Genomic DNA, 12,378 nt, shown 5'->3' with positions numbered 1-12,378 from the left:
TGGATTGAATTTGAATTTAGACTAGAAAATCCGGCATTATGACGCCGTTTGATTGAATTTGAATTTGGACTAGAAAATCCGGCATTATGACGCCGTTGGATTGAATTTGAATTTGGCATTTGTGTGTGAGGCGTGTTTTTGGGTTTTGAATCAAACAGAGTAGCACTCCTAAAAGACCTTAAATCGGTGATTTTGGATGCATGAATTTTGAATGATGCTCCTAGGGTTTTGGTTTCCTAGTTAGAGGCTAATGGTTTTGGCAAAGCTAGAACTCGAGGTTAGTCATTCACGCGTGCAAAGACGCCCACACAATGCACAAATAGCACGTTGTCACACTAACATGGATATGGAATGCGACATGCAAAGTTCTCAACCTAAGTTTTGTACGATGCAAGTGGTCGACTTTAGCTGTCAAAAGGGTACTTGACTAAGAGGCGGATCCGACAACAACTTGCACATCCACCTAAGGGACATGTGTGTCGGCAGACGACCTCCATACTTGACATCGGGAATGTCAAGCAAATGCCAAGTTTCGGTAGTCGCGGAAATGGTCACACACTTTGGTCAGGAACCGTATGGAGAATCACCATTTCGTTTCCCCGGGGCTAGCCCGAATGTAGAACACATCGTATTGGGCAAGGTAGAAATTCGTTTTGCACAAAGATGGTTTTTGAAATGTGCATGAAATGCCTAGAAATTGAAAATTAAAAATCGCATTCGAATATTGTATTTGAAAGGCTCGTTTTTCGACATTCGTTCTCATGGTTTGGGAGTGTCCTTCGAAATACAAAAACAGAACTGACTCCCACTCTAGAATTGGAGCAGCATGGGCAACCAGCCACCGTGCTGGACGCAGGCAGTGGCGTTTGGTACAGGGGTCTGCGCCTGGCACCACAGCTGGCATCCAGAACATGGGCTTGTTGCTCAAGGGATGCTCGTATTATCGAAATTGAAATCAGAACTCCCCAGTTAAGTCGCCAGAATTGTTGGGGGGTTTTTCTTCCGTTGACAAATTTGTATTTCCCCTACGGAAGGCTTTTGTATATTTTTTAATTGCGAAGGAGTCGCCACCAAACATTTTTAAGGGTCCTGTTTGGAAAGACCAAAATTGACTCTATATCGGATAAGACATTGAATCTTAGAAACGGATGGGTGAGATCCGGGCAAGGGAACGAGATGCTTATTCCGCGAGCCTTAGAAATTGTATTCAAATGCATGGCATAAAACATTTTCGAAATACCCTAGTCATGACACTATGTGGTTATGAATTTAGAACCTGCCCAAATAGAATTTCTGCTTTTATATCGTGACCACTTCGCTTTAATTTAAGGGAACCTAAGGCCGGTTTCTCCAAGAAGTTATCTTTGTTAAGCGTGGTGTAACTTTGCATTTTGTTGTATTTAGCATGTGAGGTGATGAAAGAAATAAATAAGTAAAGCAAGATCACAATAGAAAATAAATGCGTAATTAGTAAAGATACATCACCACCTAGAAAAGGACTAGGTGGGAAACTACATTGCCTAGAAGGACTAGGCAAGTAAAAGTTGCATAAATAGAAAGTGTGGAATTGAAAGGTGCAATATTTAAAGGCGTTATTGAAATTGCAATATTGAAGTGCATAATTGAAAGGCGATATTGAAATTGCGGTATTGAAGTGCATAATTGAAAAGATGCGATATTGAAATTGAACTATTGTATTTGAGATCCAAAGGCCAAATGACTTCTTAAGAATAAGTGCGTCCGACACGGATTCAAGTCTAAAAATCTCAACTTTAGGACAAGTTGCTCATCCTAAAGTGTCTTAGATTTTGGACATAGAAATTGAACTTTGAAATATTGAATCTTGAATATTGTACTTGAATATTGAAATGAGGAGTCTTGAATCTCAAAGATTAGACCTTTAATGTTGAAAAGGTTTCATCCTTGATATGCTCCATGTATTGAAATGATTCTAGTTTAAGGAAGTGATTACAAACAACCTTAAACATCATAGAATTTTGAAAATGAAACTTGAACTTGAATATTGAAAAGTGGAGTCTTGAATCTCAAAGATTAGACTTTAAACATTAAAAGGCCTCACCTTTGATTACTCCATGTTTTGAAAATGATTTTATTTTAAGGAAGTGATAACAAACAACCTTAAAAATCATTGAATCTAGGAACTTTGTATTTGTATCATAGAAAGTGTTGATTTTGTAAAAATATGTGATTGTTGTAAGTGACACTTTTAAGAGTAAAAGTGCCAAATTTACTAATCATTTTGAAAGAGAAATTATAGGAACATGGTAGATTAGGATTGGGATTCGGAATTACCTAGTTAGGTTTAGGCTAGAATTCCTCTTGGAGCTCCCAATTGCTTAGAAACTTGATACTTGTATGGGTTTTTTGAAGAATTTGTATATTGGATTTTGAGAGGAAATTTCAGAATTACGACGTTCTGGTTATGAATTGCCGCCCTAAAGTGCTGGAAATTAGGGGTTTAAATAGGTAAATGAGGGGCTGATCGCCAGCTGACAGCTGCGCCCCGCGCATCAACGACGCCTGACGCCTCTGACGTGGCACAGAAAACGCCAAGCAAGGACGAAGATGCCTTCCTTGCGTTTGGCTGGTAGTGGGCGTACCCTTTGTACGGATTGTACTGTTTTTTGGCACGTAGCTTTGCTTGGTGGTTAAGGAAATTTGCGACTAAAAACTAGCCATTTCGGTTTTTCGATTTCGGTTTTACGGGACGAGGCCCGGCTTGCTCGGTTTTTGTGGGCCGGCGCCCGAATTTGGATTGCTTAGTGTCATTTCGACTGGAAAAGGCCTTGTAAAACCAATGGAGTGGTCCATTTGGTGAGATTGTACTTGGATTTTGAAATTGATTTTTGGAAATTGAATTTTGAACCGAGTTCTGTAAGGGGAACGATCTCGGGGATTGGATTTTGGATCTTGGATTTCGGAATGAGTTTTAGAAATTGGGACTTCCGCACGGAGTTGTTCCAACCAACTATCAAGGATAATGGTATCGTCATCGTCCCAATGGGGAAACACGATTTAGGTGTCTACAACCATGAACCTGGTGGAAAACAAGGTTTGCAGCTCGTTGAAGGAAGCAATTGATCCTGGGGGCAGCTGTTCGAACTATTTGGATGCTACCCCTTTAAGGGTAGCTGGGAAGTATTTGCACCAAGTGGCTTCATTGGTTCCTTGAACATACATGTGGTGACGGTATGCAACTAGGTGCATATCTCGGTCTGTAGTACCGTCAAAAGATTCAATTGTAGGAGTTTTGACTTTAGGCTCTTGCGGGGCATTCATTATGGCTTCGCAGAAGGGAGTGCTCATGTGCCTTAATGTCAAATGATTCAGTCCTTGTTGGATATGATAAGTTGGTTCGCGGCGGCTTGAGGCCATACGAGGAAGCATGCTCACTCTGTTTGGGGTCATCTGAGTTTGTCCTCGAGTGGAGGGGTACAAGGGAGGATCTTCCATGACATGAGTGGATCCAGTGTCAGATAATTTAGACTCGGCTTCATAGTGCTCTTGTTGTCTTGAGGCTGGTCGTAGAATGGCCGGTGGATTTACTCGGGAAGGTTGCCGGGTTGCATGCTCAAGTCGCGGCGAAAGAGCTTGATGGCCGCGGTCAACCTCTGATTGTTCTGCCAAAGGACTGGCTCCCCGGCTAGCTTGGGGACGAGAACTTTCTCCTGCTCTCCAGACGTTAGATCTGAGCGACATTCTGTTTATCCGATTGATGCCTAGACTGAGAGGCCTTTGCGGGGTCGTCCTTTCAGTGTTATATATCAACATGTTCCTTCGTATTTCATCCTGCAACGTGGTCCTCATCTGCTGTCGGAAAGTTTGATTCATTTATTGTTGGAACCCTGCTAGGATTTCGCGCAGCGATCCTACCGATACTGGCAGGTCCAAATTTTCATCCAGCATGGCGTACCGGACGCTGGGACTTAGATTGCCGCCTGGTGGAGGTGCCTCGGCGTCTGGTTCCTGCTCCACAACTACCTGGGCCTCCTAGATCCAGTGCGGTGTGCTTCCCACATTGGCGACTCGATTGGCTTCCCCTATATGGTGTTGACTCCTTTCCCGGGGCCGTCGCTCCCCTGATTCACCATTGTACTCTTCACCTTCAGATTGCGGTTCGGCCATGATACTATACCTCCCCACAGACGACGCCAAATGTTGTGGGATCTTTTGTGGTGATGACGTGTCACGCGTTCCTCAGAGGTATCAAGTATGCGCTGGCACGATCTTCCTGCAACCTGCAAAACAAGAATATTCCCTCCGATGCCTAATAAGTATTGGCTAGAGAGAGAAGTAATTTGAAGAAAGAAGGCAGAGCAAAGATAGTTTAAGGTAGGTGGGAATGAATTGAATGCCCCCCTTTACCTAGGGATATGCACTATTTATAGGGCTAGGGTTTCTTGGGAATTGATCCCTAAACCCTAGTGGCAGGATGTTCTCTGAGATTGCGACATGTGTCCTATAGTAGGAGGTTTAATTAGACCTGATGGACCCCTTAAGTTTGGCCTTTAATCATGGATAACTTGGGATTTTTACCAAGCAAGTGGACCTCTCGGGCCTAAGTGACAGGACTTGGACCAGGATATGATCACTGGGCCTATATGAATTTGAGGTAGGCTCGAGTTGGCCACGCAAGTCTCATGGCTCATTGTGGCGATACACCAAGGCCATATCAGGACATGTGTCTAGTTAGAGGATGCCTTCTAGGGCTGAGGGGGCCTTTCTGAGTTGGGACTGCCTTTTGGGCTAACATAAGAAGGCCATATGTCACCTTTTAGTTTAGGCCACATCAATATCCATACTCCGTAGCTTTCTTTTGAGTTTCTGATAAATTCGAAAAGAATATACGCCGTATACGTTTCCCATAATTCTTGTAAATTTGAATTTAATCACCATAGAATAGCAAATTTGAATCTTTTTGAGAGTAACCCGCTACTCTGTTTGCTTGGTTTTACCTGTTGTTCTTTTTTTATTTTTTTCATTGACTTATTGCAATCACTACCATTTAATTCTTGTATAAACTCAATTACCTCTTTCCGCCATGCGATAGTAATTTGTGATATAGTACCGATCACTCTATGACATCAGATAATACTAGCACATAACATAATTAGCATAATCCCTTGACAATAATATACGATACGAATCGTCGGCTTAACCCCAAGAATTAATCTTTGACATCCGAAGTACATCCACTGTCGTATACTCCACTTCGTATGAATTATTAATGCCATGCATGCTTTCTTGGTTGACCTTCCTTGATGCAATGCAAATCACAGTGGCTTTCCTTATTTTATCCCTAACATCAATCGATCAACAATAAGTTAATCAAGACTGCTTTTTTTTTATTTTGTAGCAGACCCTTCAAGATATCAACCGCAAGTAGAGATTGTTCACAAAATATCAATTGTTCGACTCGCAACCGGTAAGAATTTTTTTTTTATATGCATTTTTTTTGCAGCTTAGTGGAGGCTCAAATGGAAAGAAGGAGGATTTATTGTAATGGGTTATCGTGTTTGCATAGTGAACCCATCAGGTCATCGTGTTTACATAATGAACCTGTCATGCTCAGATGACCCGTTTGAAGACCCCCAAATGTCATTAGCAACCAAGTTTTTTTTTTTTTTTGCTTGTCAATCCCATTCGAGTCTTTCTCATCCTTTCTTGTCGTCATTGCAGGAATGTTATACCTTTCGGAGTTCAAGAAAGGTGATGACATTCATCTTTTGATTAGGGACGGCGAGAAAGATGATCCAAAAACGGGAACCCACTTTATCATTCAGAGGTCACTTCAGCGTCCTACTGGCAGTATGAGAGCATCTCTTGATCAGTCAATCTTTCGCAGTGAGATGGCAATCCAAGTGACTCAAGGACCTTCTAGTGATGCTCCTTTTATGTTCTCAATAGCAGTCTCCCTGATAGGTATCAATTGAATGCCTTGTCTCTAATGCTTGGTCGTCGCATTCTTTCGGGTTTAGTGGGCTGGAAATCCAAAAATTTAAGGGTTCCTGGTGAGGCATCTTTTCTTCCTGGCTGGTGGGAGTGGACAGAAGATGTTTTATCCCATTTTGGAGACATTCTTCGTGTCTGCTCAGTGTACAAGGCAGTTCAGGCTTCTCTTTATTTATACGATAAAGACCCCAACATTATCCGTGCATTTTGTCAGAGTTGGAGCCCCACTACAAATACGCTCCGTACCATGACTGGGAATCATTTGTTTCTCTATGGGATATTTATAAGCTTGGGGTGTTGCCCATTCTTGGAGGAATCTACGATGAAACGATCCCTGATTATCCTATGCTTGGAGAGCGAGATGAGAAAGGGAATCGACTAATATCTCAAGCTTGCGTAATTCTTTTTATGGCCTATCATCGACTCGCGAAGGATCCTAAGTCAAATTAAGGGGTTACAACTCAGGTATGGATTGACTTTTGTTGCAAAAAGGAAAGGGTTCACAAAGTCCCTCTTAAAAGACGAAGATATAATGAGAGTCGCTCGGAGCTTACTAGCAACCCTGATGTGAACATTGAAGCTCAACCAATATCTTGGTCAAAGGAAGAAAATGATTTATTTGACTCTCTTGGAGTTGTTGGAATTAACAGGAGCGCAATCACCTATGTTGGAGCTTTTTTATTGTGTTGGTTGTGTACGTTTGTGCTTACTCAGTCTGAAGACAGGTTGATTAGATCGGGAACCTTTGAGACTGCTACCCTGATGGCGCGAGGTGAGACATTCAATCTTGCGGTGCCTGTGCTACCAGCATTTACCGTGGTTTAAATGTAATTCAAGCAATTTAAATCCCTCCTATTTAAAGACTTTTTTCCCAGCTCATTATCTCTATTCTTGGCTTGCATATTATTTTAACACTCATCACGATGCTGACCCTCTCCCATTCGGCCCTTTAATGGCCATATATTCAGGGGCGCAGGGGTCAAAATATTTCAACGATGGTCATGCACTCACTCTTATACATGGTGGGGTGAAAATGAATGTGGGTTGCATGATGTTGAATAAAAATAGGAATGAGCTCTTATTTGACGATGGTAACTTAGATAAAGTGAAGTTCAGTTACATGGTGGCTCTCCGCTCAAGTTATCTTGTTCTACGCCGTGAGTCTCGTGATAATCATTTTTATGTTGAACCATATTCTCCTCATAGATTTGGTAGACAATTTGGTTTTTGACAAGAGATCATAGGTGTACTTTGTCATGGTGTGGACAAACGAAGTGTATCTTACTATGAGGAGTTGAGGTATTGGTCAGTCATACTTTTCAAAGATAGCCAATCTCGAGTATTCACCCCGAGTCAATCGCTCAATTGGAATGAATCGGTGACACCTGAATTCAAAAAGGTGTGGCTTACAATAAGTATATGCTATTTGAGAAAAGGTGTTGAGGTTCTTTGTTTGGGTGCAGTGTTTGGCACGTCTAAGCCTAAACAAGGTCAAGGTAACGAGAAAGGGGTAACTCGTCAAAGAAGTGTTGTCACACGTCCGGAGGGGACTGACGACAGTCGTAGACAACGTTCTTCCAGAACAGACAGTGCTCAACGCCCGTTGATTGGAGTTGACAACAATGATAAGACTGCTAGCGATGCCGAATCTGATATCGAGTTCAAACATAGACGAAGGGTAAGACAAAATTCAGTTGACTTAAGTGTGGATGTCGACAACTTGGGTACTGATTGATTTTTCTTGTACGTTCCCGAATTACCGGTTATACCACCCAACCTTCAAATAGTAAGTACTTCTCATCTACTTAATGATAGACTCTTTTATTTTTTTGAACATTTAAGTCTAGCATAGAACTTCAAGAAAGCAACACCCTAACAACCAAACAAATAATTGTTTTCTTTTTTTTTTACTTGCAGGATGGTGATCTTGACTTGGAAGTTGATATAGGGAATACTTTGACTGATAGTTTGTTTGCACATGATGATGAACCGCTTCTCCCTAGATCAACTCCTGGAAAAGGGAAAGAGTTGAATGTCATAAAGGACTTGGCTCCTCTAGGCTCGGCGCATATGAATTCGAATGTCAACTTATAATATTCCTCCCAAAGTCAACAATTTGTCGACGACGCTAATTCTCTTGAAGTTCCTTCTAAGACTTTGGGCGTTCGACCTTGTCCCATGAATGCTTCTAATCATGCACCGAAGGCTGTTCATACCCCTGCCATGTCTGTTAGTTCTTTTCGTCTGGGTCCAAATTCTTCTGCTATCTTCAATAATGCAGTAAAACTGATAGGTGCTGAATATTTAAGCATATTGAAAAGCACGGCCTTTTCCGAAGTTACCTAAAGATATAAAGAAGCTTCCCTGGTCTGTAAGGGAATTCAACAACTTAAAGGTGATCCAAGTTTGTTGAAACGCAAGGTCGATTCCTATGTTTGGTCTATCAAGTCTTATCTTGCGTTGGAAGAGTCTCACTAGAGGAAAAATCCTTATAGGTGGCTCATCAAAGGTTGCTCTTATTACACAAGCACAAACTTTGAGGGGAAAAAAATAAAATAAAAAAATAAAAAAATTCCCTCCATTTTCACTCAAGCGCAGCCTAACCTAAACACAGACTCTCATTCTTGCTCCCGTGTTCTCTCGCAGACTCTCCTCCTCAACAGCTCTCATCTTCTCTTCCCCTTCTCCACCGGCGAGCAAATCACCGGCCAACAGTGCAAATTGAGGTGAAAAAGTGAATTCCGAAAACAAAATCGTATAAACAAAGCCAAATTACTATTCTACCATCAGCCCAAATTTATGCATACTGATTCAGATAATCTTAAACTCGAGGACGCTCCAATGGTGGAATCTACTTCCAACAGCCGCACCACACACCTAGATAGGCTTATATTGCGCTCCGGCCACCTAGTTGGACCTAACTTTGAACCAAGTGCCGAGGTCTTCTTCCTTTTCTCATTCTTCCCTTCTATTTTCTGAACAAATTGGTTTTGAATGTCGTTTGGGTATTTCTTCGAACACTTTGTTTGCATATAGATGTATACAGTTGTTTAGTTTGTTTTCCTTCATAGTTTTGCTTTAATTTTATGGGTTTTGATTGAATTTTACAGTTGAGGAAACGAGAAAGGTCCTTCATAAAGCCCTAATTATGTGGATTTGCAGTGAGTGTAGACTTGGAGTGGCAGAATCTCTAATGGTTCATCCTTTACTCAGGTTGTTGTGACTTAAAATGATCGCATTTTGTCGTGACAACTAACTGAAACTCCTTTAACAGTGAATTCTTACAGTTTAAAACTCCAGGCATAATTTTATTTGCACAACTATCTAATTGTACGTACTTTTTATCTAGTAGGTTTCTGCTATATTTGAACCATACTTGTGTACATCAGAGTTTGTTGTTGGAACCTATAACATCGTTCATAATCATATACCCGTACTTTTTTTTGCTGCATTCTTCTTTTTCCTCCTTCCACATCATCATAGTTGGCAATCCTAATTTGGTATAAATGATGTCATTTCTGTTAGTTAAAAGGTTTTATTTTCTTTGACACGGAGGCTGAATAACTTGCTTGTCTACTAATCTTATTGTGTTATAATGTCAATTGGAGTACAACATAACTCTCTTTGGGATAGTTAATCATGCTTGAAATGTTGGATTTCCTACATTTCAACGTGATGATGTCAATTTTGCTTTTCAATGTAACATAACCAGGAAGACACTTTGTCACAATATTGATTTGGCTTCAGTGTAGTCAGAACTCAGAAGTTACCAGTTGTCTGCTACTCTGCTTTGATAATATTGACATCTCCGCTCATGTAATTTGATTGTTTTATTCAAATTGCTTCTCTCTCTGGTTTGACAATTTTGTATGATGCATGTAATTAGATTGTTTTAGTCATTTTTTTTTATTTCATAAAGTATGTGGTCTTGTTCATGCACTATTTGTTAAATATTTCTTTTAGTAACTTAATTGCATCAGATCAGATGCCATTTAGAAGTGCAATTCATGATTATTTTACCTTAATGGTAAAGATATTCCGTACACGCATTAACATGATACTGGAATGATTTTAGCATAATCCTTAGTTTCTTTGTCCACTTCTATTCCTTTCTTCTCTCTTTTGTGTGTATATATGAAAGTGATATGCATATCTTAGACTTTCTTGAAAGTATACAATCTGATCAACATGCAAAAACTTTTAACCTTATGGGTTGTGTATTTATTGTCTCAATTTGATATGCAGACTGTTGTATTCAAAATTACCGTGCCAGCTTGTACTAATGAGGAGATGACATGTGGCACAATTTATGCCTCGTATGCAGTCGTAAGTCCAAGAAAAGAGAGACCACGTGTCCCAATCATTGTCCTACACGTGGGTGAAAACCTCCGTATTCGTATCTGTATAAGTATGGTATGCTTTGTGGATACTTTCCGCTGGCACAAGGGCCCAAAAAGCCCATTTATGTCCCAAAATCAAATGACTGCAAAAGGAAAAAGAAACTTGTCCACTTTTCCAACCTCAGCCAATCATATGGAGGAATTTAAGGTCATTTCATGTAAACCTAGTACTATATAAAGCCCCAAATCCCAAGGACATTCAATACACAAGAACCACAAATATTTTATACTCTGCCTTCTCTCTGAATTATCTCTCTAAAAACCCATACTTACTTAGGCATCAGAGGGAATATTCCGAGAGGAATATTCTTATTTTGCAGGTCAGAGCTGAGATCGTGCTACGTTCTACCGGAAACCTCCTTGTCATCAGCTAATCAGAAAAACCCCACAACATTTGGCACCGTCTGTGGGGAGGTACGGTAGTACGGAGGAGCAGCGACCTGAAAATGACTCCGGACGGCCTATTCGAGTGGAGCGGCCGTCCTTAGAAAGGGAGATGCCGTCTGAGCAGCAACAGACGCCTATCCCAAGGATCACAGGGGATGCCGCCCGGATTTTCGCAGCAGGGCACACACCTCGTCATGCCGCCGAGTTGGAAGTGCTCATTGAGGAAGACGATCAGGCGAATCACCCGCCCCCTGGAGGACACCTGGAACCTCCAGCGGATACGGTACTAGAAGAAAATCCTGACATGCCTGTTTCTGTAGGTACCCTGAGAGCCATTATGGCCGGCTTTCACGCTAACATAGGCAAGACAGTCAATGCTGAAGTGCAAAAGAGCATACTAATTTACACCTCAAGATCGGCTACCAATCTGGAGCGGCCGGCGGAAAATAGGCCATTACTTCCCCTGCGTCCCCCGAATGTTTGGACTAGGCATACAGAAGAGGACGTTAGGAGATAGTTCCCAGGGAACCAAGCTAATCAGACTCGATCTCACCTGCCGCGTCGGCTACCCCAGCGGCTGATTGGAGAAACGTCTCGAGGACGTGGACAACCACAGGCTATGCTGGTGCCTGACTCTGAGTCTGAACTCTCTGATACGGGTTCTACCCTAGTCATGACGGATAGACCCCTATCTCATCCAGCTTACACACACTTAAGCCAAACACGCCCACGGACCACTCGACCCGGTAAGCATACTCGCCGCTATTAGCCTTCTCGGCGAGAGCCGTACTCGAGGTATCAGGATCCTGTGTATCACATTCAAGAAGGAATGTCTAATCTGGAAATCGGGCACTCCACTCCTTTTGTAGACAACATCATGAGGGCACCCAAGGAACCTAAAATCAAGCCGCCTAATATCGACGCCTACGACGGAACCGCAGATCCAGATATGCACCTTCTAGTTTACAGGCATCACATGTATGTAAAAGGGACAAATGCGTTCACCTGGAGCAAGTATTTTCCGTGCATGCTGAAAGGGGTAGCGTCTAAATGGTTCGAAAAGCTCTCTGTTGGAACCATCAGGACTTTCTCCGAACTTCAATTATTGTTTTCCACTCGGTTCATGGCTTACAAAGAGGAAAAGAACACGAGCATGCACCTGAGTCAGATCCAGCCAGGGAAAGATGAGTCTTTGAGCAGTTATGTAAAGAGATTCAACTTAGTAGCAGGGCATATCCCATGGGGTCGCGTTTGACAATTTTATCAGAGGACTTAACGAAGGCTCCTTCAAGTTCGACCTGGTAAAGAAAAATGTGTGGACCATGGCCGAGCTGTTAGATGATGCCGAGGCCTTTATTCATGCAACTGAAATTTGCAGCGTTCCAAAAGAACCTCGGGGAAGTGATACCGCTAAACCGGCAGCAAAGAAAGAAAAATTTGAGAAAAAGGGCCGGCCTAACGGGACATGGGCTATTACAAAAGACGCGGATAGAGCGTCAGAAGACGCTGGGCAGAAGAGGCCCAGAACTTATGACCGAGAGTGATTTGAATATAACACAGATCTGTACACAATCCTAATGGATGTTGGCTCCAAACTTGAGATTGATCGGCCGTTTCC

Source organism: Spinacia oleracea, chromosome 5 (genome assembly GCF_020520425.1).
Source record: "Spinacia oleracea cultivar Varoflay chromosome 5, BTI_SOV_V1, whole genome shotgun sequence".
Taxonomy (NCBI): domain Eukaryota; kingdom Viridiplantae; phylum Streptophyta; class Magnoliopsida; order Caryophyllales; family Amaranthaceae; genus Spinacia; species Spinacia oleracea.
Note: the sequence above shows the minus strand (reverse complement) of the source record.